The sequence below is a fragment of the Scyliorhinus torazame genome, chromosome 14, assembly GCF_047496885.1.
Source record: "Scyliorhinus torazame isolate Kashiwa2021f chromosome 14, sScyTor2.1, whole genome shotgun sequence".
In the NCBI taxonomy this organism is placed as follows: domain Eukaryota; kingdom Metazoa; phylum Chordata; class Chondrichthyes; order Carcharhiniformes; family Scyliorhinidae; genus Scyliorhinus; species Scyliorhinus torazame.
Window position 1 is genome coordinate 198,383,441 of NC_092720.1, and position 22,110 is coordinate 198,405,550.

At 49.0% G+C, this 22,110-nt stretch overlaps 8 non-coding genes across 8 annotated transcripts; all 8 read right to left on the reverse strand.

The window, feature by feature from the left end:
- Positions 1-7,181: 7,181 nt before the first annotated feature.
- Positions 7,182-7,345, reverse strand: LOC140390661 (U1 spliceosomal RNA). Its single transcript, XR_011934719.1, has one exon. It is a non-coding gene; the product is annotated as a U1 spliceosomal RNA (small nuclear RNA).
- Positions 7,346-9,259: 1,914 nt separating this feature from the next.
- Positions 9,260-9,423, reverse strand: LOC140390831 (U1 spliceosomal RNA). The gene has a single exon (XR_011934888.1). It is a non-coding gene; the product is annotated as a U1 spliceosomal RNA (small nuclear RNA).
- Positions 9,424-11,344: 1,921 nt separating this feature from the next.
- On the reverse strand, positions 11,345-11,508 carry LOC140390859 (U1 spliceosomal RNA). The gene has a single exon (XR_011934914.1). It is a non-coding gene; the product is annotated as a U1 spliceosomal RNA (small nuclear RNA).
- A 1,921-nt stretch (positions 11,509-13,429) lies between these two features.
- On the reverse strand, positions 13,430-13,593 carry LOC140390789 (U1 spliceosomal RNA). The gene has a single exon (XR_011934846.1). It is a non-coding gene; the product is annotated as a U1 spliceosomal RNA (small nuclear RNA).
- Positions 13,594-15,537: 1,944 nt separating this feature from the next.
- LOC140390682 (U1 spliceosomal RNA) lies at positions 15,538-15,701 on the reverse strand. The gene has a single exon (XR_011934740.1). It is a non-coding gene; the product is annotated as a U1 spliceosomal RNA (small nuclear RNA).
- A 1,944-nt stretch (positions 15,702-17,645) lies between these two features.
- Positions 17,646-17,811, reverse strand: LOC140390913 (U1 spliceosomal RNA). Its single transcript, XR_011934954.1, has one exon. It is a non-coding gene; the product is annotated as a U1 spliceosomal RNA (small nuclear RNA).
- An 819-nt stretch (positions 17,812-18,630) lies between these two features.
- On the reverse strand, positions 18,631-18,794 carry LOC140390683 (U1 spliceosomal RNA). Its single transcript, XR_011934741.1, has one exon. It is a non-coding gene; the product is annotated as a U1 spliceosomal RNA (small nuclear RNA).
- A 1,944-nt stretch (positions 18,795-20,738) lies between these two features.
- Positions 20,739-20,902, reverse strand: LOC140390816 (U1 spliceosomal RNA). Its single transcript, XR_011934873.1, has one exon. It is a non-coding gene; the product is annotated as a U1 spliceosomal RNA (small nuclear RNA).
- Between the last annotated feature and the right edge of the window lie 1,208 nt (positions 20,903-22,110).

The following is a 22,110-nucleotide window of genomic DNA, read 5'->3' on the forward strand; positions in this document are numbered from 1 at the left end:
CAGCCATATCCATCCGCGGGAGAAGGCTCTCACTGTCCACCCTATCCAACCCCCTGATCATTTTGTATGCCTCTATTAAGTCTCCTCTTAACCTTCTTCTCTCCAACGAAAACAACCTCAAGTCCGTCAGCCTTTCCTCATAAGATTTTCCCTCCATACCAGGCAACATCCTGGTAAATCTCCTCTGCACCCGCTCCAAAGCCTCCACGTCCTTCCTATAATGCGGTGACCAGAATTGTACGCAATACTCCAAATGCGGCCGGACCAGAGTTCTGTACAGCTGCAACATGACCTCTCGACTCCGGAACTCAATCCCTCTACCAATGAAGGCCAACACTCCATAGGCCTTCTTCACAACCCTATCAACCTGGGTGGCAACTTTCAGGGATCTATGTACATGGACACCTAGATCCCTCTGCTCAGCCACACTTTCAAGAACTTTACCATTAGCCAAATATTCCGCATTCCTGTTATTCCTTCCAAAGTGAATCACCTCACACTTCTCTACATTAAACTCCATTTGCCACCTCTCAGCCCAGCTCTGCAGCTTATCTATATCCCTCTGTAACCTGCTACATCCTTCCACACTATCGACAACACCACCGACTTTAGTATCGTCTGCAAATTTACTCACCCACCCTTCTGTGCCCTCCTCTAGGTCATTGATAAAAATGACAAACAGCAACGGCCCCAGAACAGATCCTTGTGGTACTCCACTTGTGACTGTACTCCATTCTGAACATTTCCCATCAACCACCACCCTCTGTCTTCTTTCAGCTCGCCAATTTCTGATCCACATCTCTAAATCACCCTCAATCCCCAGCCTCCGTATTTTTTGCAATAGCCTACCGTGGGGAACCTTATCAAACGCTTTGCTGAAATCCATATACACCACATCAACTGCTCTACCCTCGTCTACCTGTTCAGTCACCTTCTCAAAGAACTCAATAAGGTTTGTGAGGCATGACCTACCCTTCACAAAGCCATGCTGACTATCCCTGATCATATCATTCCTATCTAGATGATTATAAATCTTGTCCCTTATAATCCCCTCCAAGACTTTACCCACTACAGACGTGAGGCTCACCGGTCTATAGTTGCCGGGGTTGTCTCTGCTCCCCTTTTTGAACAAAGGGACCACATTTGCTGTCCTCCAGTCCTCTGGCACTATTCCTGTCGCCAATGATGACATAAAAATCAAAGCCAAAGGTCCAGCAATCTCTTCCCTGGCCTCCCAGAGAATCCTAGGATAAATCCCATCAGGTCCCGGGGACTTATCTATTTTCAGCCTGTCCAGAATTGCCAACACCTCTTCCCTACGTACCTCAATGCCATCTATTCTATTAGCCTGGGACTCAGCATTCTCCTCCACAACATTATCTTTTTCCTGAGTGAATACTGACGAAAAATATTCATTTAGTATCTCGCCTATCTCTTCAGACTCCACACACAATTTCCCATCCCTGTCCTTGACTGGTCCTACTCTTTCCCTAGTCATTCGCTTATTCCTGACATACCTATAGAAAGCTTTTGGGTTTTCCTTGATCCTTCCTGCCAAATACTTCTCATGTCCCCTCCTTGCTCGTCTTAGCTCTCTCTTTAGATCCTTCCTCGCTACCTTGTAACTATCCATCGCCCCAACCGAAACTTCACACTTCATCTTCACATAGGCCTCCTTCTTCCTCTTAACAAGAGATTCCACTTCCCTGGTAAACCACGGTTCCCTCGCTCGACGCCTTCCTCCCTGTCTGACCGGTACATACTTATCAAGAACACGCAGTAGCTGATCCTTGAACAAGCCCCACTTATCCAGTGTGCCCAACACTTGCAGCCTACTTCTCCACCTTATCCCCCCCAAGTCACGTCTAATGGCATCATAATTGCCCTTCCCCCAGCTATAACTCTTGCCCTGCGGTGTATACTTATCCCTTTCCATCATTAACGTAAACGTCACCGAATTGTGGTCACTGTCCCCAAAGTGCTCTCCTACCTCCAAATCCAACACCTGGCCTGGTTCATTACCCAAAACCAAATCCAACGTGGCCTCGCCTCTTGTTGGCCTGTCAACATATTGTTTCAGGAAACCCTCCTGCACACACTGTACAAAAAACGACCCATCTATTGTACTCGAACTATATCTTTTCCATTCAATATTTGGAAAGTTAAAGTCTCCCATAATAACTACCCTGTTACTTGCGCTCATATCCAGAATCATCTTCGCCATCCTTTCCTCTACATCCCTAGAACTATTAGGAGGCCTATAAAAAACTCCCAACAGGGTGACCTCTCCTTTCCTGTTTCTAACTTCAGCCAATACTACCTCGGAAGAAGAGTCCCCATCTAGCATCCTCTCCGCCACCGTAATACTGCTCTTGACTAGCAGCGCCACACCTCCCCCTCTTTTGCCTCCTTCTCTGAGCTTACTAAAACACCTAAACCCCGGAACCTGCAACATCCATTCCTGTCCCTGCTCTATCCATGTCTCCGAAATGGCCACAACATCGAAGTCCCAGGTACCAACCCACGCTGCCAGTTCCCCTACCTTGTTTCGTATACTCCTGGCATTGAAGTAGACACACTTCAAACCACCTACCTGAACGCTGGCCCCCTCCTGCGACGTCAAATCTGTGCTCCTGACCTCTATACTCTCATTCTCCCTTACCCTAAAACTACAATCCAGGTTCCCATGCCCCTGCTGCATTAGTTTAAACCCCCCCCAAAGAGCACTAACAAATCTCCCCCCCCAGGATATTTGTGCCCCTCAGGTTCAGATGTAGACCATCCTGTCTGTAGAGGTCCCACCTTCCCCAGAAAGAGCCCCAGTTATCCAAAAATCTGAAACCCTCCCGCCTGCACCATCCCTGTAGCCACGTGTTTAAATGCTCTCTCTCCCTATTCCTCATCTCACTATCACGTGGCACGGGCAACAACCCAGAGATAACAACTCTGTTTGTTCTAGTTCTGAGCTTCCATCCTAGCTCCCTGAAAGCCTGCCTGACATCCTTGTCCCCTTTCCTACCTATGTCGTTGGTGCCAATGTGGACCACGACTTGGGGCTGCTCCCCCTCCCCTCTAAGGACCCGGAAAACACGATCCGAGACATCACGTACCCTTGCACCTGGGAGGCAACATACCAAACGTGAGTCTCTCACGCTCCCACAAAATCTCCTATCTGTGCCCCTGACTATAGAGTCCCCAATTACTAATGCTCTGCTCCTCTCCCCCCTTCCCTTCTGAGCAACAGGGACAGACTCCGTGCCAGAGGCCCGTACCCCATGGCTTACCCCTGGTAAGTCGTCCCCCCCACAAGTATCCAAAGCGGTATACTTGTTTCTCAGGGGAACGACCGCAGGGGATCCCTGCACTGACTGTTTTTTCCCAGTCCCTCTTACAGTTACCCACCTATCTCCAATCTTTGGTGTAACTAATTCCCTGAAGCTGCTATCTATGACCCCTTCTGCCTCCCGAATGATCCGAAGTTCTTCCAACTCCAGCTCCAGTTCCCTAACTCGGTCTTGGAGGAGCTGGAGATGGCAGCACTTCCTGCAGGTAAAATCAGCAGGGACACTAACTGCATCCCTCACCTCAAACATCCTGCAGGAGGAACATTGTACTCCCTTCCCTGCCATTCCTCTAACTTTCTACCAAGATCTGGCTAACAACTAAATTAAATTTTTATAAAAAATAATAATAATATAATAAAAATATGGTACTTACCTCAGACCAATGGGTTTTATTATTAGGTTAGAGGAGGAGGGCGGGTGGGAGACACTACACGTGTAGTGTCTCGGGTTTCCTCTCCACCTGAATTTATTGGTGAGGGTCTTCCCAGACGTCCGCGGGTCGACTTCCTGATCCCGCCTAAAAAAACTAATTTAAAGAAAAGAGAAAAAGTCTCAGCTCCTGCTGAAACTGACTCACCACTCACCAGCTGCTCTCACGCCGCCGAAATCGACTGGCCTGCCCCTGCAAAGAGAAGTGCTTTTAAAGGTTGACTTACCTCCCAGCACCCTCCTTCCGCAATGCTCCCGCTGAAACTGACTAACCAGCTGCTCTCACGCCACCGAAATCGACTGGCCTGCCCCTGCAAAGAGAAGTGCTTTTAAAGGTTGACTTACCTCCCAGCACCCTCCTTCCGCAATGCTCCCGCTTAAACTGACTAACCAGCTGCTCTCACGCCGCCGAAATCGACTGGCCTGCCCCTGCAAAGAGAAGTGCTTTTAAAGGTTGACTTACCTCCCAGCACCCTCCTTCCGCAATGCTCCCGCTGAAACTGACTAACCAGCTGCTCTCACGCCACCGAAATCGACTGGCCTGCCCCTGCAAAGAGAAGTGCTTTTAAAGGTTGACTTACCTCCCAGCACCCTCCTTCCGCAATGCTCCCGCTGAAACTGACTAACCAGCTGCTCTCACGCCGCCGAAATCGACTGGCCTGCCCCTGCAAAGAGAAGTGCTTTTAAAGGTTGACTTACCTCCCAGCACCCTCCTTCCGCAATGCTCCCGCTGAAACTGACTAACCAGCTGCTCTCAAGCCACCGAAATCGACTGGCCTGCCCCTGCAAAGAGAAGTGCTTTTAAAGGTTGACTTACCTCCCAGCACCCTCCTTCCGCAATGCTCCCGCTGAAACTGACTAACCAGCTGCTCTCACGCCACCGAAATCGACTGGCCTGCCCCTGCAAAGAGAAGTGCTTTTAAAGGTTGACTTACCTCCCAGCACCCTCCTTCCGCAATGCTCCCGCTGAAACTGACTAACCAGCTGCTCTCACGCCGCCGAAATCGACTGGCCTGCCCCTGCAAAGAGAAGTGCTTTTAAAGGTTGACTTACCTCCCAGCACCCTCCTTCCGCAATGCTCCCGCTGAAACTGACTAACCAGCTGCTCTCACGCCACCGAAATCGACTGGCCTGCCCCTGCAAAGAGAAGTGCTTTTAAAGGTTGACTTACCTCCCAGCACCCTCCTTCCGCAATGCTCCCGCTGAAACTGACTAACCAGCTGCTCTCACGCCACCGAAATCGACTGGCCTGCCCCTGCAAAGAGAAGTGCTTTTAAAGGTTGACTTACCTCCCAGCACCCTCCTTCCGCAATGCTCCCGCTGAAACTGACTAACCAGCTGCTCTTACGCCACCGAAATCGACTGGCCTGCCCCTGCAAAGAGAAGTGCTTTTAAAGGTTGACTTACCTCCCAGCACCCTCCTTCCGCAATGCTCCCGCTGAAACTGACTAACCAGCTGCTCTCACGCCACCGAAATCGACTGGCCTGCCCCTGAAAAGAGAAGTGCTTTTAAAGGTTGACTTACCTCCCAGCACCCTCCTTCCGCAATGCTCCCGCTGAAACTGACTAACCAGCTGCTCTCACGCCGCCGAAATCGACTGGCCTGCCCCTGCAAAGAGAAGTGCTTTTAAAGGTTGACTTACCTCCCAGCACCCTCCTTCCGCAATGCTCCCGCTGAAACTGACTAACCAGCTGCTCTCACGCCACCGAAATCGACTCGGTGGACCGTTTTCCGGAATGAAGACTTTCTCTCTCAAAACTTTGTCTGTCCATCTTTGTTCAGCAAGGAAACAATTAACTTTTCTGACACGGAAATAGAAAGATTGATGAGGAGGTTTTTGGAGTCACGAAGATATTGGTTGTTGTCTCGAGGAGAGGTTTTTTAGCGTCATGAGCAGTTTATTGAGAGGCATGTTTGCAGGTTTATTTGGGGGTGGGGTCAGGTTAATCTTCATGGGGACATGCTCCCCACCCCCCATCCCCACGCACGCACCCCATCCCACATGCATCACCACACACTCACACACTATATAGTTTAAAAATAAATTTAGAGTACCCAATTCATTTTATGTTCCAATTTATTGGCAATTTGATGTGGCCAATCCACCTAGCCTGTACATCTTTGGGTTGTGAGGGTGAGACCCACGCAAACACTGAGGAAAATGTGCAAACTCCTCATGGACAATGACCTGGGTCCTGGATCGAACTCTAGTCTTCGACGCCGTGAGGGAACAGTGCTAAGCACTGCGCCACCATGCCGCCCCTAAACAGACACACTACCCCGACACTCCTACACCCATCTTTTTTCTTTTAAATTTAGAGCACCCAATCATTTTGTTATTTTTTTAAATTAAGGGGCAATTTAGCATGGCCAATCCACCTAACCTGCACATCTTTGAGTTGTGGGGTGAAACCCACGCAGACACGGCGAGAATGTGCAAACTCCACACGGACAGTGACCCTGGGCCAGGATTCAAACCCGGGTCCTCAGCGCCGTTGTCCCAGTGCTAACCACTGCACCATGTGCCATTTTCGCACACACCCATCTGACACGCACAGACCCAGCACACCAGCCCCCCACGAAAAACACACGCACACTCATTCTTGATACTCACAATCACCCCAACGCACACACACACCTCTGACACACACACACCCGACACAGAGTTAACATTTCCTCAACGGGGATAGAAAGAAATTGATGAGGAGGATTTGCGAGTCACATAAATGTTGATTGTAATAATAACAATGATTATCGTCACAAGTAGGCTTACATTAACACTGCAATGAAGTGACTGTGAAAAACAACGAGTCGCCACAATCCGGCGCCTGTCCGGGTACAGAGCGGGAGAATTGAGAATGTCCAAATTACCTATCAGCATGCCTTTGGGGACTTGTGGGAGCAACCGGAGGAAAGCCACGCAGAGAATGTGCAGAGTCCACAGAACCGGGAATGGGACCTGGGATCGTGGAGCTGTGAAGCAACAGCAGGGCAGCAGGGTAGCAGAAGTGGATAGCACGGTGGCTTCACAGCGCCACGGTGCCAGATTCGATTCGCTGCTGGGTCACTGTCTGTGCGGAGTCTGCGTGGGTTTCCTCCAGGTGCTGCAGTGTCCTCCCACAGTGCAAAGAGGTGCAGGTTATGTGGACTGGCTATGCTAAACTGCCCTCATTGTCGAAAAAAGTTTAGGAGAGGTTAATGGGTTAAGGGGATAGGATAGAAGTGAGGGCTGAAGTGAGACGGTGCAGACTGGATGGGCTGAACGGCCTCATTCTGCACTGTATGTTCTGTGCTAACCACTGTGTTACCATGCTCTCCTCTTGTTGGCTCCGGGAGAGGTTTTTAGAGCGATGTTTCCAACATGTTGCTCGACCAGAAAAGAATCAATCTATTTTTGTTTCGTAAATCAGGGGAGAGCGCGAACGCAGTCCCCCACTACCACAAATTTTGCAGTCGAGTATCCCGCATTTGGGGACATCGCAGGCGTCAGCACACCCGAAGTGCAATGGGCTAGCCTCGTCCTGGGCAAACCACCTTGTTGATCATGGTTTCACCCCTGCCAGGTAAGTATGCTTAAAAACAGTACACCCTCCCAGTCCACACCACACATCACATCTTTCACTCACACTTACTGCATTTACACGGCCAAACTGTCACTTTACTTACAATTATCTCTACCGAATTAGACTAGTTCTGTTGTATGATTTTCACAAATTGTCGAATATACCTCTCTATAAGAAACACATTGCCTAAAACGTCCGCTATGCTATTTGCATATTGGCCTCCTGAACCGCCCCTTATCTACCTATCAGTCAAACGATGGACCGTTTTCCGGAATGAAGACTATCTCTCTCAAAACTTTGTCTGTCCATCTTTGTTCAGCAAGGAAACAATTAACTTTTCTGACACGGAAATAGAAAGATTGATGAGGAGGTTTTTGGAGTCACGAAGATATTGGTTGTTGTCTCTAGGAGAGGTTTTTTAGCGTCATGAGCAGTTTCTTGAGAGGCATGTTTGCAGGTTTATTTGGGGGCGGGGTCAGGTTAATCTTCATGGGGACATGCTCCCCACCCCCATCCCCACGCACGCACCCCATCCCACATGCATCACCACACACTCACACACTATATTGTTTAAAAATAAATTTAGAGTACCCAATTCATTTTATGTTCCAATTTATTGGCAATTTGATGTGGCCAATCCACCTAGCCTGTACATCTTTGGGTTGTGAGGGTGAGACCCACGCAAACACTGAGGAAAATGTGCAAACTCCTCATGGACAATGACCCGGGGCCTGGATCGAACTCTGGTCTTCGACGCCGTGAGGGAACAGTGCTAAGCACTGCGCCACCATGCCGCCCCTAAACAGACACACTACCCCGACCCTCCTGCACCCATCTTTTTTCTTTTAAATTTAGAGCACCCAATCATTTTGTTATTTTTTTAAATTAAGGGGCAATTTAGCATGGCCAATCCACCTAACCTGCACATCTTTGGGTTGTGGGGGTGAAACCCACGCAGACACGACGAGAATGTGCAAACTCCACACGGACAGTGACCCTGGGCCAGGATTCAAACCCGGGTCCTCAGCGCCGTTGTCCCAGTGCTAACCACTGCACCATGTGCCACTTTCGCACACACCCATCTGACACGCACAGACCATGCACACCAGCCCCCCACGAAAAACACACACACACTCATTCTTGATACTCACAATCACCCAACACACACACCCGACACTGAGTTAACATTTCTGCAACGGGGATAGAAAGAAATTGATGAGGAGGATTTGAGAGTCACAAAGATGTTGATGGTAATAAAAACAATGATTATCGTCACAAGTAGGCTTACATTAACACTGCAATGAAGTTACTGTGAAAAACAACTAGTCGCCACAATCCGGCGCCTGTTCGGGTACAGAGCGGGAGAATTGAGAATGTCAAAATTACCTATCAGCATGCCTTTGGGGACTTGTGGGAGCAACCGGAGGAAAGCCACGCAGACACGTGGAGAATGTGCAGAGTCCACAGAGCCGGGAATGGGACCTGGGATCGTGGAGCTGTGAAGCAACTGCAGGGCAGCACGGTAGCAGAAGTGGATAGCACGGTGGCTTCACAGCACCAGGGTGCCAGATTCGATTCGCCGCTGCGTCCCTGTCTGTGCGGAGTCTGCGTGGGTTTCCTCCAGGTGCTGCGGTGTCCTCCCACAGTGCAAAGAAGTGCAGGTTATGTGGACTGGCCATGCTAAACTGCCCTCATTGTCGAAAAAAGTTTAGGAGAGGTTAATGGGATAGGATAGAAGTGAGGGCTGAAGTGGGTCGGTGCAGACTGGATGGGCTGTACGGCCTCATTCTGAACTGCATGTTCTATGCTAACCACTGTGTTACCATGCTACCCTGTTGTTGGCTCCTGGAGAGGTTTTTGGGGCGATGCTTCCAACAGGTTTCTCGATCTGAAAAGGATCAATCTATTTTTGTTTCGTAAATCAGGGGAGAGCGCGAACGCAGTCCCCCACTACCACAAATTTTGCAGTCGAGCATCCCGCATTTGGGGACATCGCAGGCGTCAGCACACCCGAAGTGCAATGGGCTAGCCTCGTCCTGGGCGAACAACCTTTTTTATCATGGTTTCACCCCTGCTAGGTAAGTATGCTTAAAAACAGTACACCCTCCCAGTCCACACCACACATCACATCTTTCACTCACACTTACTGCATTTACACGGCCAAACTGTCACTTTACTTACAATTATCTCTACCGAATTAGACTAGTTCTGTTGTATGATTTTGACAAATTGTCGAATATACCTCTCTATAAGAAACACATTGCCTAAAACGTCCGCTATGCTATTTGCATATTGGCCTGAAAAGGAAGTGAACCGCCCCTTATCTACCTATCAGTCAAACGATGGACCGTTTTCCGGAATGAAGACTATCTCTCTCAAAACTTTGTCTGTCCATCTTTATTCAACAAGGAAACAATTAACTTTTCTGACACGGAAATAGAAAGATTGATGAGGAGGTTTTTGGAGTCACGAAGATATTGGTTGTTGTCTCTAGGAGAGGTTTTTTAGCGTCATGAGCAGTTTATTGAGAGGCATGTTTGCAGGTTTATTTGGGGGCGGGGTCAGGTTAATCTTCATGGAGACATGCTCCCCAGCCCCAACCCCACGCACGCACCCCATCCCACATGCATCACCACACACTCACACACTATATTGTTTAAAAATTAATTTAGAGTACCCAATTCATTTTATGTTCCAATTTATTGGCAATTTGATGTGGCCAATCCACCTAGCCTGTACATCTTTGGGTTGTGGGGGTGAGACCCACGCAAACACTGAGGGAAATGTGCAAACTCCTCATGGACAATGACCCGGGGCCTGGATCGAACTCTGGTCTTCGACGCCGTGAGGGAACAGTGCTAAGCACTGCGCCACCATGCCGCCCCTAAACAGACACACTACCCCGACCCTCCTGCACCCATCTTTTTTCTTTTAAATTTAGAGCACCCAATCATTTTGTTATTTTTTTAAATTAAGGGGCAATTTAGCATGGCCAATCCACCTAACCTGCACATCTTTGGGTTGTGGGGGTGAAACCCACGCAGACACGGCGAGAATGTGCAAACTCCACACGGACAGTGACCCTGGGCCAGGATTCAAACCCGGGTCCTCAGCGCCGTTGTCCCAGTGCTAACCACTGCACCATGTGCCACTTTCGCACACACCCATCTGACACGCACAGACCCAGCACACCAGCCCCCCACGAAAAACACACACACATTCATTCTTGATACTCACAATCACCCAACACACACACCCGACACTGAGTTAACATTTCTGCAACGGGGATAGAAAGAAATTGATGGGGAGGGTTTGAGAGTCACAAAGATGTTGATTGTAATATAAACAATGATTATCGTCACAAGTAGGCTTACATTAACACTGCAATGAAGTTACTGTGAAAAACAACTAGTCGCCAAAATCGGCACCTGTTCGGGTACAGAGCGGGAGAATTGAGAATGTCCAAATTACCTATCAGCATGCCTTTGGGGACTTGTGGGAGCAACCGGAGGAAAGCCACGCAGACACGTGGAGAATGTGCAGAGTCCACAGAGCCGGGAATGGGACCTGGGATCGTGGAGCTGTGAAGCAACTGCAGGGCAGCACGGTAGCAGAAGTGGATAGCACGGTGGCTTCACAGCACCAGGGTGCCAGATTCGATTCGCCGCTGGGTCACTGTCTGTGCGGAGTCTGCGTGGGTTTCCTACAGGTGCTGCGGTGTCCTCCCACAGTGCAAAGAAGTGCAGGTTATGTGGACTGGCCATGCTAAACTGCCCTCATTGACGAAAAAAGTTTAGGAGAGGTTAATGGGATAGGATAGAAGTGAGGGCTGAAGTGTGTCGGTGCAGACTGGATGGGCTGAACGGCCTCATTCTGAACTGCATGTTCTATGCTAACCACTGTGTTACCATGCTACCCTGTTGTTGGCTCCTGGAGAGGTTTTTAGGGCGATGCTTCCAACAGGTTTCTCGATCTGAAAAGGATCAATCTATTTCACTTTCGTAAATCAGGGGAGAGCGCGAACGCAGTCCCCCACTACCACAAACTTTGCAGTCGTGTATCCCGCATTTGGGGACATCGCAGGCGTCAGCACACCCGAAGTGCAATGGGCTAGCCTCGTCCTGGGCGAACAACCTTTTTTATCATGGTTTCACCCCTGCTAGGTAAGTATGCTTAAAAACAGTACACCCTCCCAGTCCACACCACACATCACATCTTTCACTCACACTTACTGCATTTACACGGCCAAACTGTCACTTTACTTACAATTATCTCTACCGAATTAGACTAGTTCTGTTGTATGATTTTGACAAATTGTCGAATATACCTCTCTATAAGAAACACATTGCCTAAAACGTCCGCTATGCTATTTGCATATTGGCCTGAAAAGGAAGTGAACCGCCCCTTATCTACCTATCAGTCAAACGATGGACCGTTTTCCGGAATGAAGACTATCTCTCTCAAAACTTTGTCTGTCCATCTTTATTCAGCAAGGAAACAATTAACTTTTCTGACACGGAAATAGAAAGATTGATGAGGAGGTTTTTGGAGTCACGAAGATATTGGTTGTTGTCTCTAGGAGAGGTTTTTTAGCGTCATGAGCAGTTTATTGAGAGGCATGTTTGCAGGTTTATTTGGGGGCGGGGTCAGGTTAATCTTCATGGAGACATGCTCCCCAGCCCCAACCCCACGCACGCACCCCATCCCACATGCATCACCACACACTCACACACTATATTGTTTAAAAATTAATTTAGAGTACCCAATTCATTTTATGTTCCAATTTATTGGCAATTTGATGTGGCCAATCCACCTAGCCTGTACATCTTTGGGTTGTGGGGGTGAGACCCACGCAAACACTGAGGGAAATGTGCAAACTCCTCATGGACAATGACCCGGGGCCTGGATCGAACTCTGGTCTTCGACGCCGTGAGGGAACAGTGCTAAGCACTGCGCCACCATGCCGCCCCTAAACAGACACACTACCCCGACCCTCCTGCACCCATCTTTTTTCTTTTAAATTTAGAGCACCCAATCATTTTGTTATTTTTTTAAATTAAGGGGCAATTTAGCATGGCCAATCCACCTAACCTGCACATCTTTGGGTTGTGGGGGTGAAACCCACGCAGACACGGCGAGAATGTGCAAACTCCACACGGACAGTGACCCTGGGCCAGGATTCAAACCCGGGTCCTCAGCGCCGTTGTCCCAGTGCTAACCACTGCACCATGTGCCACTTTCGCACACACCCATCTGACACGCACAGACCCAGCACACCAGCCCCCCACGAAAAACACACACACATTCATTCTTGATACTCACAATCACCCAACACACACACCCGACACTGAGTTAACATTTCTGCAACGGGGATAGAAAGAAATTGATGGGGAGGGTTTGAGAGTCACAAAGATGTTGATTGTAATATAAACAATGATTATCGTCACAAGTAGGCTTACATTAACACTGCAATGAAGTTACTGTGAAAAACAACTAGTCGCCACAATCGGCACCTGTTCGGGTACAGAGCGGGAGAATTGAGAATGTCCAAATTACCTATCAGCATGCCTTTGGGGACTTGTGGGAGCAACCGGAGGAAAGCCACGCAGACACGTGGAGAATGTGCAGAGTCCACAGAGCCGGGAATGGGACCTGGGATCGTGGAGCTGTGAAGCAACTGCAGGGCAGCACGGTAGCAGAAGTGGATAGCACGGTGGCTTCACAGCACCAGGGTGCCAGATTCGATTCGCCGCTGGGTCACTGTCTGTGCGGAGTCTGCGTGGGTTTCCTACAGGTGCTGCGGTGTCCTCCCACAGTGCAAAGAAGTGCAGGTTATGTGGACTGGCCATGCTAAACTGCCCTCATTGACGAAAAAAGTTTAGGAGAGGTTAATGGGATAGGATAGAAGTGAAGGCTGAAGTGGGTCGGTGCAGACTGGATGGGCTGAACGGCCTCATTCTGAACTGCATGTTCTATGCTAACCACTGTGTTACCATGCTACCCTGTTGTTGGCTCCTGGAGAGGTTTTTAGGGCGATGCTTCCAACAGGTTTCTCGATCTGAAAATGATCAATCTATTTCACTTTCGTAAATCAGGGGAGAGCGCGAACGCAGTCCCCCACTACCACAAACTTTGCAGTCGAGTATCCCGCATTTGGGGACATCGCAGGCGTCAGCACACCCGAAGTGCAATGGGCTAGCCTCGTCCTGGGCGAACCACCTTGTTGACCATGGTTTCACCCCTGCCAGGCAAGTATGCTTAAAAACAGGACACCCTCCCAGTCCACACCACACATCACATCTTTCACTCACACTTACTGCATTTACACGGCCAAACTGTCACTTTACTTACAATTATCTCTACCGAATTAGACTAGTTCTGTTGTATGATTTTGACAAATTGTCGAATATACCTCTCTATAAGAAACACATTGCCTAAAACGTCCGCTATGCTATTTGCATATTGGCCTGAAAAGGAAGTGAACCGCCCCTTATCTACCTGTCAGTCAAACGATGGACCGTTTTCCGGAATGAAGACTTTCTCTCTCAAAACTTTGTCTGTCCATCTTTGTTCAGCAAGGAAACAATTAACTTTTCTGACACGGAAATAGAAAGATTGATGAGGAGGTTTTTGGAGTCACGAAGATATTGGTTGTTGTCTCTAGGAGAGGTTTTTTGGCGTCATGAGCAGTTTATTGAGAGGCATGTTTGCAGGTTTATTTGGGGGTGGGGTCAGGTTAATCTTCATGGGGACATGCTCCCCACCCCCATCCCCACGCACGCACCCCATCCCACATGCATCACCACACACTCACACACTATATTGTTTAAAAATAAATTTAGAGTACCCAATTCATTTTATGTTCCAATTTATTGGCAATTTGATGTGGCCAATCCACCTAGCCTGTACATCTTTGGGTTGTGAGGGTGAGACCCACGCAAACACTGAGGAAAATGTGCAAACTCCTCATGGACAATGACCTGGGTCCTGGATCGAACTCTAGTCTTCGACGCCGTGAGGGAACAGTGCTAAGCACTGCGCCACCATGCCGCCCCTAAACAGACACACTACCCCGACACTCCTACACCCATCTTTTTTCTTTTAAATTTAGAGCACCCAATCATTTTGTTATTTTTTTAAATTAAGGGGCAATTTAGCATGGCCAATCCACCTAACCTGCACATCTTTGGGTTGTGGGGGTGAAACCCACGCAGACACGGCGAGAATGTGCAAACTCCACACGGACAGTGACCCTGGGCCAGGATTCAAACCCGGGTCCTCAGCGCCGTTGTCCCAGTGCTAACCACTGCACCATGTGCCATTTTCGCACACACCCATCTGACACGCACAGACCCAGCACACCAGCCCCCCACGAAAAACACACGCACACTCATTCTTGATACTCACAATCACCCCAACGCACACACACACCTCTGACACACACACACCCGACACAGAGTTAACATTTCCTCAACGGGGATAGAAAGAAACTGATGAGGAGGATTTGCGAGTCACATAAATGTTGATTGTAATAATAACAATGATTATCGTCACAAGTAGGCTTACATTAACACTGCAATGAAGTGACTGTGAAAAAAAGCTAGTCGCCAAAATCCGGCGCCTGTTCGGGTACAGAGCGGGAGAATTGAGAATGTCCAAATTACCTATCAGCATGCCTTTGGGGACTTGTGGGAGCAACCGGAGGAAAGCCACGCAGAGAATGTGCAGAGTCCACAGAGCCGGGAATGGGACCTGGGATCGTGGAGCTGTGAAGCAACAGCAGGGCAGCAGGGTAGCAGAAGTGGATAGCACGGTGGCTTCACAGCGCCACGGTGCCAGATTCGATTCGCTGCTGGGTCACTGTCTGTGCGGAGTCTGCGTGGGTTTCCTCCAGGTGCTGCGGTGTCCTCCCACAGTGCAAAGAGGTGCTGGTTACGTGGACTGGCTATGCTAAACTGCCCTCATTGTCGAAAAAAGTTTAGGAGAGGTTAATGGGTTAAGGGGATAGGATAGAAGTGAGGGCTGAAGTGAGACGGTGCAGACTGGATGGGCTGAACGGCCTCATTCTGCACTGTATGTTCTGTGCTAACCACTGTGTTACCATGCTCTCCTGTTGTTGGCTCCGGGAGAGGTTTTTAGAGCGATCTTTCCAACATGTTGCTCGACCAGAAAAGGATCAATCTATTTTAGTTCCGTAAATCAGGGGAGAGCGCGAACGCAGTCCCCCACTACCACAAATTTTGCAGTCGAGTATCCCGCATTTGGGGACATCGCAGGCGTCAGCACACCCGAAGTGCAATGGGCTAGCCTCGTCCTGGGCGAACCACCTTGTTGACCATGGTTTCACCCCTGCCAGGTAAGTATGCTTAAAAACAGTACACCCTCCCAGTCCACACCACACATCACATCTTTCACTCACACTTACTGCATTTACACGGCCAAACTGTCACTTTACTTACAATTATCTCTACCGAATTCGACTAGTTCTGTTGTATGATTTTGACAAATTGTCGAATATACCTCTCTATAAGAAACACATTGCCTAAAACGTCCGCTATGCTATTTGCATATTGGCCTGAAAAGGAAGTGAACCGCCCCTTATCTACCTATCAGTCAAACGATGGGCCGTTTTCCGGAATGAAGACTATCTCTCTCAAAACTTTGTCTGTCCATCTTTATTCAGCAAGGAAACAATTAACTTTTCTGACACAGAAATAGAAAGATTGATGAGGAGGTTTTTGGAGTCACGAAGATATTGGTTGTTGTCTCTAGGAGAGGTTTTTTAGCGTCATGAGCAGTTTATTGAGAGGCATGTTTGCAGGTTTATTTGGGGGCGGGGTCAGGTTAATCTTCATGGGGACATGCTCCCCACCCCCATCCCCACGCACGAACCCCATCCCACATGCATCACCACACACTCACACACTATATTGTTTAAAAATAAATTTAGAGTACCCAATTCATTTTATGTTCCAATTTATTGGCAATTTGATGTGGCCAATCCACCTAGCCTGTACATCTTTGGGTTGTGAGGGTGAGACCCACGCAAACACTGAGGAAAATGTGCAAACTCCTCATGGACAATGACCCGGGGCCTGGATCGAACTCTGGTCTTCGACGCCGTGAAGGAACAGTGCTAAGCACTGCGCCACCATGCCGCCCCTAAACAGACACACTACCCCGACCCTCCTGCACCCATCTTTTTTCTTTTAAATTTAGAGCACCCAATCATTTTGTTATTTTTTTAAATTAAGGGGCAATTTAGCATGGCCAATCCACCTAACCTGCACATCTTTGGGTTGTGGGGGTGAAACCCACGCAGACACGGCGAGAATGTGCAAACTCCACACGGACAGTGACCCTGGGCCAGGATTCAAACCAGGGTTCTCAGCGCCGTTGTCCCAGTGCTAACCACTGCACCATGTGCCATTTTCGCACACACCCATCTGACACGCACAGACCCAGCACACCAGCCCCCCACGAAAAACACACGCACACTCATTCTTGATACTCACAATCACCCCAACGCACACACACACCTCTGACACACACACACCCGACACAGAGTTAACATTTCCTCAACGGGGATAGAAAGAAACTGATGAGGCGGATTTGCGAGTCACATAAATGTTGATTGTAATAATAACAATGATTATCGTCACAAGTAGGCTTACATTAACACTGCAATGAAGTGACTGTGAAAAAAAGCTAGTCGCCAAAATCCGGCGCCTGTTCGGGTACAGAGCGGGAGAATTGAGAATGTCCAAATTACCTATCAGCATGCCTTTGGGGACTTGTGGGAGCAACCGGAGGAAAGCCACGCAGAGAATGTGCAGAGTCCACAGAGCCGGGAATGGGACCTGGGATCGTGGAGCTGTGAAGCAACAGCAGGGCAGCAGGGTAGCAGAAGTGGATAGCACGGTGGCTTCACAGCGCCACGGTGCCAGATTCGATTCGCTGCTGGGTCACTGTCTGTGCGGAGTCTGCGTGGGTTTCCTCCAGGTGCTGCGGTGTCCTCCCACAGTGCAAAGAGGTGCTGGTTACGTGGACTGGCTATGCTAAACTGCCCTCATTGTCGAAAAAAGTTTAGGAGAGGTTAATGGGTTAAGGGGATAGGATAGAAGTGAGGGCTGAAGTGAGACGGTGCAGACTGGATGGGCTGAACGGCCTCATTCTGCACTGTATGTTCTGTGCTAACCACTGTGTTACCATGCTCTCCTGTTGTTGGCTCCGGGAGAGGTTTTTAGAGCGATCTTTCCAACATGTTGCTCGACCAGAAAAGGATCAATCTATTTTAGTTCCGTAAATCAGGGGAGAGCGCGAACGCAGTCCCCCACTACCACAAATTTTGCGGTCGAGTATCCCGCATTTGGGGACATCGCAGGCGTCAGCACACCCGAAGTGCAATGGGCTAGCCTCGCACACACCCATCTGACACGCACAGACCCAGCACACCAGCCCCCCACGAAAAACACACGCACACTCATTCTTGATACTCACAATCACCCCAACGCACACACACACCTCTGACACTCACACACCCGACACAGAGTTAACATTTCCTCAACGGGGATAGAAAGAAACTGATGAGGCGGATTTGCGAGTCACATAAATGTTGATTGTAATAATAACAATGATTATCGTCACAAGTAGGCTTACATTAACACTGCAATGAAGTGACTGTGAAAAAAAGCTAGTCGCCAAAATCCGGCGCCTGTTCGGGTACAGAGCGGGAGAATTGAGAATGTCCAAATTACCTATCAGCATGCCTTTGGGGACTTGTGGGAGCAACCGGAGGAAAGCCACGCAGAGAATGTGCAGAGTCCACAGAGCCGGGAATGGGACCTGGGATCGTGGAGCTGTGAAGCAACAGCAGGGCAGCAGGGTAGCAGAAGTGGATAGCACGGTGGCTTCACAGCGCCACGGTGCCAGATTCGATTCGCTGCTGGGTCACTGTCTGTGCGGAGTCTGCGTGGGTTTCCTCCAGGTGCTGCGGTGTCCTCCCACAGTGCAAAGAGGTGCTGGTTACGTGGACTGGCTATGCTAAACTGCCCTCATTGTCGAAAAAAGTTTAGGAGAGGTTAATGGGTTAAGGGGATAGGATAGAAGTGAGGGCTGAAGTGAGACGGTGCAGACTGGATGGGCTGAACGGCCTCATTCTGCACTGTATGTTCTGTGCTAACCACTGTGTTACCATGCTCTCCTGTTGTTGGCTCCGGGAGAGGTTTTTAGAGCGATCTTTCCAACATGTTGCTCGACCAGAAAAGGATCAATCTATTTTAGTTCCGTAAATCAGGGGAGAGCGCGAACGCAGTCCCCCACTACCACAAATTTTGCAGTCGAGTATCCCGCATTTGGGGACATCGCAGGCGTCAGCACACCCGAAGTGCAATGGGCTAGCCTCGTCCTGGGCGAACCACCTTGTTGACCATGGTTTCACCCCTGCCAGGTAAGTATGCTTAAAAACAGTACACCCTCCCAGTCCACACCACACATCACATCTTTCACTCACACTTACTGCATTTACACGGCCAAACTGTCACTTTACTTACAATTATCTCTACCGAATTAGACTAGTTCTGTTGTATGATTTTGACAAATTGTCGAATATACCTCTCTATAAGAAACACATTGCCTAAAACGTCCGCTATGCTATTTGCATATTGGCCTGAAAAGGAAGTGAACCGCCCCTTATCTACCTATCAGTCAAACGATGGGCCGTTTTCCGGAATGAAGACTATCTCTCTCAAAACTTTGTCTGTCCATCTTTATTCAGCAAGGAAACAATTAACTTTTCTGACACAGAAATAGAAAGATTGATGAGGAGGTTTTTGGAGTCACGAAGATATTGGTTGTTGTCTCTAGGAGAGGTTTTTTAGCGTCATGAGCAGTTTATTGAGAGGCATGTTTGCAGGTTTATTTGGGGGCGGGGTCAGGTTAATCTTCATGGGGACATGCTCCCCACCCCCATCCCCACGCACGCACCCCATCCCACATGCATCACCACACACTCACACACTATATTGTTTAAAAATAAATTTAGAGTACCCAATTCATTTTATGTTCCAATTTATTGGCAATTTGATGTGGCCAATCCACCTAGCCTGTACATCTTTGGGTTGTGAGGGTGAGAACCACGCAAACACTGAGGAAAATGTGCAAACTCCTCATGGACAATGACCCGGGGCCTGGATCGAACTCTGGTCTTCGACGCCGTGAAGGAACAGTGCTAAGCACTGCGCCACCATGCCGCCCCTAAACAGACACACTACCCCGACCCTCCTGCACCCATCTTTTTTCTTTTAAATTTAGAGCACCCAATCATTTTGTTATTTTTTTAAATTAAGGGGCAATTTAGCATGGCCAATCCACCTAACCTGCACATCTTTGGGTTGTGGGGGTGAAACCCACGCAGACACGGCGAGAATGTGCAAACTCCACACGGACAGTGACCCTGGGCCAGGATTCAAACCAGGGTTCTCAGCGCCGTTGTCCCAGTGCTAACCACTGCACCATGTGCCATTTTCGCACACACCCATCTGACACGCACAGACCCAGCACACCAGCCCCCCACGAAAAACACACGCACACTCATTCTTGATACTCACAATCACCCCAACGCACACACACACCTCTGACACTCACACACCCGACACAGAGTTAACATTTCCTCAACGGGGATAGAAAGAAACTGATGAGGCGGATTTGCGAGTCACATAAATGTTGATTGTAATAATAACAATGATTATCGTCACAAGTAGGCTTACATTAACACTGCAATGAAGTGACTGTGAAAAAAAGCTAGTCGCCAAAATCCGGCGCCTGTTCGGGTACAGAGCGGGAGAATTGAGAATGTCCAAATTACCTATCAGCATGCCTTTGGGGACTTGTGGGAGCAACCGGAGGAAAGCCACGCAGAGAATGTGCAGAGTCCACAGAGCCGGGAATGGGACCTGGGATCGTGGAGCTGTGAAGCAACAGCAGGGCAGCAGGGTAGCAGAAGTGGATAGCACGGTGGCTTCACAGCGCCACGGTGCCAGATTCGATTCGCTGCTGGGTCACTATCTGTGCGGAGTCTGCGTGGGTTTCCTCCAGGTGCTGCGGTGTCCTCCCACAGTGCAAAGAGGTGCTGGTTATGTGGACTGGCTGTGCTAAACTGCCCTCATTGTCGAAAAAAGTTTAGGAGAGGTTAATGGGTTAAGGGGATAGGATAGAAGTGAGGGCTGAAGTGAGACGGTGCAGACTGGATGGGCTGAACGGCCTCATTCTGCACTGTATGTTCTGTGCTAACCACTGTGTTACCATGCTCTCCTGTTGTTGGCTCCGGGAGAGGTTTTTAGAGCGATCTTTCCAACATGTTGCTCGACCAGAAAAGGATCAATCTATTTTAGTTCCGTAAATCAGGGGAGAGCGCGAACGCAGTCCCCCACTACCACAAATTTTGCAGTCGAGTATCCCGCATTTGGGGACATCGCAGGCGTCAGCACACCCGAAGTGCAATGGGCTAGTCTCGTCCTGGGCGAACCACATTGTTGATCATGGTTTCACACCTGCCAGGTAAGTATGCTTAAAAACAGTACACCCTCCCAGTCCACACCACACATCACATCTTTCACTCACACTTACTGCATTTACACGGCCAAACTGTCACTTTACTTACAATTATCTCTACCGAATTAGACTAGTTCTGTTGTATGATTTTGACAAATTGTCGAATATACCTCTCTATAAGAAACACATTGCCTAAAACGTCCGCTATGCTATTTGCATATTGGCCTGAAAAGGAAGTGAACCGCCCCTTATCTACCTGTCAGTCAAACGATGGGCCGTTTTCCGGAATGAAGACTATCTCTCTCAAAACTTTGTCTGTCCATCTTTATTCAGCAAGGAAACAATTAACTTTTCTGACACCGAAATAGAAAGATTGATGAGGAGGTTTTTGGAGTCACGAAGATATTGGTTGTTGTCTCTAGGAGAGGTTTTTTAGCGTCATGAGCAGTTTATTGAGAGGCATGTTTGCAGGTTTATTTGGGGGCGGGGTCAGGTTAATCTTCATGGGGACATGCTCCCCACCCCCATCCCCACGCACGCACCCCATCCCACATGCATCACCACACACTCACACACTATATTGTTTAAAAATAAATTTAGAGTACCCAATTCATTTTATGTTCCAATTTATTGGCAATTTGATGTGGCCAATCCACCTAGCCTGTACATCTTTGGGTTGTGAGGGTGAGACCCACGCAAACACTGAGGAAAATGTGCAAACTCCTCATGGACAATGACCTGGGTCCTGGATCGAACTCTAGTCTTCGACGCCGTGAGGGAACAGTGCTAAGCACTGCGCCACCATGACGCCCCTAAACAGACACACTACCCCGACACTCAAACACCCATCTTTTTTCTTTTAAATTTAGAGCACCCAATCATTTTGTTATTTTTTTAAATTAAGGGGCAATTTAGCATGGCCAATCCACCTAACCTGCACATCTTTGGGTTGTGGGGGTGAAACCCACGCAGACACGGCGAGAATGTGCAAACTCCACACGGACAGTGACCCTGGGCCAGGATTCAAACCCGGGTCCTCAGCGCCGTTGTCCCAGTGCTAACCACTGCACCATGTGCCATTTTCGCACACACCCATCTGACACGCACAGACCCAGCACCCCAGCCCCCCACGAAAAACACACGCACACTCATTCTTGATACTCACAATCACCCCAACGCACACACACACCTCTGACACACACACACCCGACACAGAGTTAAC